The sequence below is a fragment of the Phaseolus vulgaris genome, chromosome 8 (genome assembly GCF_000499845.2).
Source record: "Phaseolus vulgaris cultivar G19833 chromosome 8, P. vulgaris v2.0, whole genome shotgun sequence".
Lineage (NCBI taxonomy): Eukaryota > Viridiplantae > Streptophyta > Magnoliopsida > Fabales > Fabaceae > Phaseolus > Phaseolus vulgaris.
In genome coordinates, this window is record NC_023752.2 from 16,333,272 (window position 1) to 16,340,614 (window position 7,343).

Consider the following 7,343-nt stretch of genomic DNA (forward strand, 5'->3'; position numbering starts at 1 on the left):
CACATATATCATTAATCACTTGTCATCACCTTTACTAAAAAATAAACCACCTTTTGAGCTGTTATATAATCAGCCACCTTCATTTTCTCACCTAAAAGCTTTTGGTTGCCTTTGTTACGCAAATGTTGTTTCCACTAACCAAAAAATTTGATCCGTGCGCTCGACAATGCATCTTCATTGGTTATCCTCACAATAAAAAATGATACAAATTATTTGATATAGATGTATGCACTTTTTTTACAAGTCGTGATGTCCCCTTCCATGAAAGTGTTTTCCCATTCTGCCAACAGTCTCGGACGCAATCCTCACCTCCATTACAGGATATTTTTCCTGCTATTGACATTGACTTACTCACTCATGTCCAACATTCACTCAATTCACCATCTTCTCCTACTCGTCACAATGCACCCGAACCTCCACTAGACCAACCTTCTTCTCCTACACCAGGAAGTCCAGCACCCATTACTGAACCTTCTCTACTCGACCTCCCTGTTTGACGATCAAGCACTACACCATTTTTGATCTTAGACAACGCCTAAAAAGCGTTGCCTAAAGTAGGAAAAGCGTTGCCTTAACTTTAGGCAACACTTTGGCAACGCTTTTTCAGGCGTGGAGTATGCAGCCGTGGGCTTAGGTTTAGGCAACGCTTTTTTGTAGCCGTTGCTATATATTGGTAGAATAGGCAACGTTTTTTGAAAAAAAAATTAGGCAACGCTTTTTCTCATAATGTTTAGGCAACACATTTTCAATGTTGCCTATTGTTTAGGCAACGTTTTTTTAAATGTTGTTATTGGTAAAGGCAACGCTTATTTACATGTTGTTTGTCTTTTTAAGCAACACTTATTTACATGTTAGGCAACGCATTTTTACTATTGCATATTGATAGAATAAACAACACTTTTTTCATAATGTTTAGGCAACGGTTATTTACATGTTGTCAGTCTTTTTAGACAACATTTATTTACATGTTGTCTATATTTTTAGACAACACTTTTTTAACGTGAAAAATTATGAAATATATCTTAATTTATAAAATTACGCAATAGGCAAAATTTTCAAACTAATTTAAAACGTAATTACACATTTAGACCACATTTATAATTTTACATTTAGATCACATTTATAATTTAAGTAAGAACAATGTATATAATATTAAATATTTCAAATGTGCCAAGTTACATACTCCATTGTATATCAAAACAGTAAAAATTGTAATTATTACAACTAATTAGAGTTAGAAATTAACAAAGAGAAATTAATAAAGAAAATCTCTTAAAATTTCTACATTTCTTCATGTTCAGTATTAGTATTATCTTGACGTCCAACCTGAAACAATTAAACAAAACATACAAATCTTTTAAAATATTATCAAGTTTGTAAATAAAATAATATATAAATGCAAAATACCTAGCCTATAATATTGAATGCAAATGATATGTCCATACCTGAACCAAGTAAAGGAACATGAGTGGAAGTAGATGAACGTGGAGCAACTACAGTGTTTTCTTTCCCTAAAGCCCGTGAGTATTAAGTTGCAAGAAAACTGTTATAACTAGATTTATAAGATGAAAGAGAAGCAATTAACACAAAACCAATTGAGCTCAAACTCTAACAAAGTTTATTGATCCCATTCAGTGCATATACTCTTGTTTTTTCCTATTCATAGCATTTTCTTTACTGACTCCTCAGGGCTGCAAAAATAAGTACGAGGGTCATGTATATTTCCTAAATTAAATATTTGATGACCTATTTATTGATTAAATCTATTTTGCAAAGGTAAGATTATTTCTCAGTAAATCTATAACTTTAAGTAGCTTAAACCAACACTTCCCTAGTGATATTATGTACTAAAATACCAGTATATAACTGCAACCCACAAATATAATGAACATGCAAATACCAATTTACCTAAGAATAATCAACCTATCTCAAATGCTATAGAAAAACTAAGATAAGTTAGAGCAGAAGTTCACCTCTGAAATGGCTATAGTGGACCACCAATTGAAGAAGCAATGTTGATATATTTCGCAGGCAATGATTTGTCATACCATTCACTTCAATAACATACCCTTTATAAACAGGGACAATTTCTTGAAAACAGAACCAAAAATTAAAAACAAAAACTGAAAATAGAAATAGAAACATCAATTAAAAACAGAAAACAGAACCAAGTGCTCAAGGAAAAGGTGAGAAGGAGAATAAAAAGGCGTGGATCATTGTAGGGTCTGTTGTGGGGGGACTAGTATTGCTTGTGTTGTTCTCACTTCTTGTTTTGTGGATGAGAAAGTACAAACAGAAGAAGAAAATGCAGCAGATGGAAAGGACGACCGAGTTGGGAGAACCTCTTCAAATGGCTTCAATTGGTTATGTTTTATAGATCTTCATCTTGAAAGATCAGAAATATACAACAAGGCTTCGAACGAACCGAGCCACCGAATCATGGTATTGGGAAACCACAGGAAAAAGGTAAGGAGATATTTGGTGGTGGAGTTTTGATAGGGATGAAGAAAAGTTTGGTGTTTTACATGGGTAGAGCTCCCTGGGGTGAGAAAAATAATTGGGTCATGCACTGCAAAACAAGCAACCATATAGATCTTCTAAGGTTAGTAAATCAATGCATCATGCATTCACCACAGCTAGTTTCCTTAATTCAATTAAGTACTTGACATATACTATGAACAAATATCATATTCATTTTATAAATACAGGCAAAATGTCAACAGACATGAATTATTAAAAATATTTAAGAGTGATAAAAGAATGTTTCATTGATAATCAAAATATTAAATTACAGGTGTTGAAATTTTTTAATAATTTAATTAGTACGTATCAGTTTACCCATAATGCTCAAATATCTTATTGTACTGGATAGAGAAAAATAATTATTAATTAAATTCTTTTTTAAGGATATTAATTAAAAAGTTAGGAAAACTATATTCCTTTTTCTTTAAATAAGTAAATAAAGAAGAAATCGTTTTGCGAGTAATTCATAAGCCATATATTACAAAAAAAAAAACACAAACATATTTATATACAGCTATTTAAAATAAAAGTACATTTAGTTATTAAAAAAAATAAACACTCTAAAATTTATTATGTACATTAGATTTGATACGTATCAAGAGTATACCGTTTTCTTGGAATATTAGGGAAAAAGCATTTAAATTTGGTATTTACACTTTTAAATATATGTCTTGGCAACTTTGTATTACAAGTCAACTACTCAATCTCTATATAATAAAAAACCAAACCAAATAAAGAAGAAAAATGCTTGTAGCTGCACAGATGAAATAAAATGACTTGTGAAAGAAGGTATCACATTAACAGTTCAACACCACCAACACCTAACCTAGTTTGAGTCATTGAAAAATCAGTAAGTTTTGTCTACTTGTAAGAATGTGCATCATTTTTTAACATATTATTTAACTCCATAGTTATAACGTTATGTGTATGCGTCAACATCAAATTTGTGTTCCATGTTTGAAAAGAAAAGGAACAAAACATAGGTCTTCTAGATAGTGGTTGGGTTGTGAGCCATAAGGCCTCGGTGCAGAGATTTTCAGAAACATGCAGCTAAGAGAAAACAACAACCTGTTGTTGCCATACATTTTCCATACAGACATCAGTGTACACATACACCACATTCAACATTCTTATCTAAAATCAGTATACTTGCTGACAGATAAGGCTTACAACATAATTAACAAAAGAACAATATTTGAAATTAGTTCTGAATGAACCAACTGAATCCAGTACTAGGATGTGTAAATTTACTTGCGACAAATAATCTTATCTTGGTTACACTTCTGGCCAATATCAAAGATGGCTTAATAATACCACCACGAAGCCTTAAAACAAGATGCAATGTTGACTCTGTAAAATAGAGAAATCAACCCAATGATAAGTCTCACACTTTACATTAAAGTCATTGAGCATAATTAACAATACCTGGGGTCTGCTGTTTCTCAGCCAAGCAGCACGAAAGTACTTGGATTCGGACAAAATAAATTGGACAAAATAAAGTAAAAAGTGCCTAATTTTGAATTTCATAAAGATTGTTAGGTTAATTCTTATCAATTTAAAAACTACAGATTTCCACCTCAAACCCCTACACTCTTTCCATTCATACACATATATGACTAGCTACAATTCCTAAAATTCATATAAAAAAACAAAATCAATCAATCACCGCATTCAAACCAGTAGAGGAATTAACATCAAATCGAAATGAATCCGAACCACTTCAAGTCGAACTGAATCCGAATCACTTCAAGTCGAACTGAATCCGAATCACTTCAAGTCGAACTGAATCCGGTGCAAAGCAAATTCTAATTCAAAGGTTGTGAATGGAGATTTTGAAGAAATCGATTATGAACTAGAGCAAACAGTGAGACAGAAAAATCGAACGTTGTGAAGGAGTGTTTGAAGAAACGAACCTGAGCAAGGGCTTATCATACGGAGGAAGCTGTGAAAAATCGTTGGCCGCAAATGGAGTTTGAGCGTGGTGGAGCGTGAGAGTGCATTTGGAATCGAGGGTTGAGTTCTGTGTAGCTTGGGGAAGTTAGTAGAATGTGTAAGTATAGTATGTTATTTGAAATATCCATGTTTAAAACAATGTTTCTTAAAGCAACGCTTTTCCTGTAAGTTTCAATTCAAAGGTAAAAATCATTGCTTACTCTTCTTTTAAGATTTTAGGCAACGCTTTTTTAATTTTCTCCTATCAGCTCTAGTTAATAGGTAATAAACTTGAACTTAATTATCTATAATTTAAAAATTGTGTTCTAAATGTTATTTAACACATACACACTTTAAAAATTGTTGTTTAAAATATTAGTTAAAGCATAAGTGTTTTAAAAAATATTGTCTAAAATATTATTTAAAATACCTACAGTTTAAAAAATGTTGTCTAAAATACTCACATTTTACTAATCATGTCCACGTTTTATAAAATGTTGCTTAGAATAAATAGACCACGTTTTTCCTAAATACTTTAACTCAAAAACAAAAAAAATGTTATTACAATAAAAAACCGTTGCTTATACCTCCTTTAGACAACACTTTTTTACATGTTGACATATTAGTGTGGCCTAAAGGGAAAAATGGTGTAGTGAAGTCGCACATCAACCCCACCTTCCTGGCTTCAAGACTACGTAAGGGGATCCTAAGCCAATCATTCGACCACTACCCAAGATCGATCGAATGAAACCAGGTATCATATGCATAATTTTCTTTATAATTCACGATTTTCTTCTGCACATAGTCCATATCTTGCTAACATCACAGGCACCAAAGAACCTCAAACTTATGCTCAAGCTATCCTTAAAAAAGCAATGGACGAAAAGCTTTCCGCCTTGCAGCTAAATCAAACGTGGACCTTGACGCCATTACCCACTGGGAAAAAACCCATCGGATGCAAATGGGTCTATAAAATAAAGTACAAACCAGATGGCAGCGTTGACAGGTGTACACTCAGATTGAAGGTGTGGACTATTGCAAAACTTTTTCACCAACAACTAAATTAACAACTTTAAGGTGTCTCCTCACCATTGCAGCTGCCATAAATTGGTTTATTCACCAACTGGACGTGCAAAATGCCTTCTTACATGACAAATTCAATGAAATTATTTACATGGACTTGTCATTCAGGCCTCGTCGATAAAGGGAGAACATTGTATGTCGACTCAACAAATCCTTTTATAGTCTCAAACAAGCATCTCGGACATGGTTTTCAACATTTTCTTAAGTGATTAAATCTGCAGAATTTCAGCAGTCCAAGATGGACTACTCTTTATTCATAATACATGATAACTCACCATTTATTGCCCTCTTGATTTATGTAGACAATATTCTTTTAACAGGAAATGATCTGACAAAAATGCAATGTCTTAAAAACTTTCTATAACAACAATTTCACATTAAAGATCTTGGAGACTTAAAATATTTTCTAGGAATTTAATTTTCCTGTTCTAAAGCTGGTGTTTACATGTCACAAAGAAAATATGTGCTTGATATTTTGCAGGATACTGGACTCACAAGTGTTCGTCCAGATAAATTTCCAATGGAGAAATATCTAAAACTCACACCGGACAATGGAGAGTTATCAAAGGATCTAGTCAAATACAGACGGCTTGTAGGACGACTAATATACCTCACGGTTACTCAGTCTGACAGTGTTTTTGGTTTGGAATCTAAGTCAATATATATAGGCTCCATGGAAACCTTATTGGGATGCCGCAATTCGAGTCCTGAAGTACCTCAAAGGATCACCGGGACAAGGATTGTTATTGCCATCCGAGAACAATCTAACATTGATAGCTTATTGTGACTCAGACTAGAGAGGTTGTTAGAAAACTCGAAGATCAGTATCTGGGTATTGCATTTTTCTTAGTTATTCTATTATCTCATTGAAGTAAAATAAACAAACGTATCAAGGTCATCTGCGGAAGCAAAATACCGCGCGATGGTCAATACTAGTTTGGATATAATTTGGTTGCAATATCTGTTGCAGGACTTAAAGGTGTCATGTAACTTGCCAACTCGACTTTTCTGTGACAATCAAGCGGGCTTGCATATAGCAACAAACCCAATATTTCATAAACGCACAAAACATATTGAGATATACTGCCACATTGTGCGAGAATTTGCAAGGCAGGATAATCAGTCATTCGTATGTATCGACACTGTACCAACTCGCAGATATTTTTACGAAGACATTGGGTAAGGAATAGTTTTTTATGCTGCGACGGAAGTTGGGGTTCATGATCTTCACCTACCAACTTGAAGGGAGTATTGAGTTAATAATGATTATCAAATTATACGCAATTAACTTGATAATAATATAATCCCATGATTAGTGGATCACTAAAAACTTAGCTTGTAATTTGGAGAGAAAGTATCCATATATTCATATACGTGGAGTGATGTAAAAACACAAAAAAAACAAGGAATTAACATTTTTTTTACCATTTTAATAATATTAGCAATATTTTATAATATTAACAATATTTAAAAATATTTAATAGTATTTAATAATATTAAAAATATTTAATAGTATTAAAAATATTTAAAAACATTAAAAATATTGAATAGTATTAACAATATTTAATAATATTAACAATATTTAATAATATTAGCATATTTAATAATATTTAATATTATTAATAATATTAATAATATTTAATCATATTAATAATATTTAATAATATTAATACTAATTATTAATATTCAATAATATTAATAATATTAATAACACTATTATAAATATTAATAATGTTATGAATTTAAATAATAATAATATTAATAAAATTAATAAAATAAATAATATAAATATATAATTAATATTA

At 31.8% G+C, this 7,343-nt stretch overlaps 1 long non-coding RNA gene across 3 annotated transcripts; it reads right to left on the minus strand.

Moving 5' to 3' along the window:
• Nucleotides 1-1,119: 1,119 nt before the first annotated feature.
• On the minus strand, nucleotides 1,120-4,586 carry LOC137826880 (uncharacterized). 3 transcript variants are annotated; one of them, XR_011083604.1, is made up of 5 exons: nucleotides 4,437-4,586; nucleotides 3,779-3,873; nucleotides 1,974-2,569; nucleotides 1,446-1,552; nucleotides 1,120-1,326 (listed from the first exon to the last, which is right to left on the minus strand). It is a non-coding gene; the product is annotated as an uncharacterized lncRNA (long non-coding RNA). The 3 variants fall into 3 exon arrangements; XR_011083605.1 differs by having other exon boundaries at nucleotides 1,446-1,691; XR_011083606.1 differs by lacking the exon at nucleotides 3,779-3,873 and having other exon boundaries at nucleotides 4,437-4,585.
• Between the last annotated feature and the right edge of the window lie 2,757 nt (nucleotides 4,587-7,343).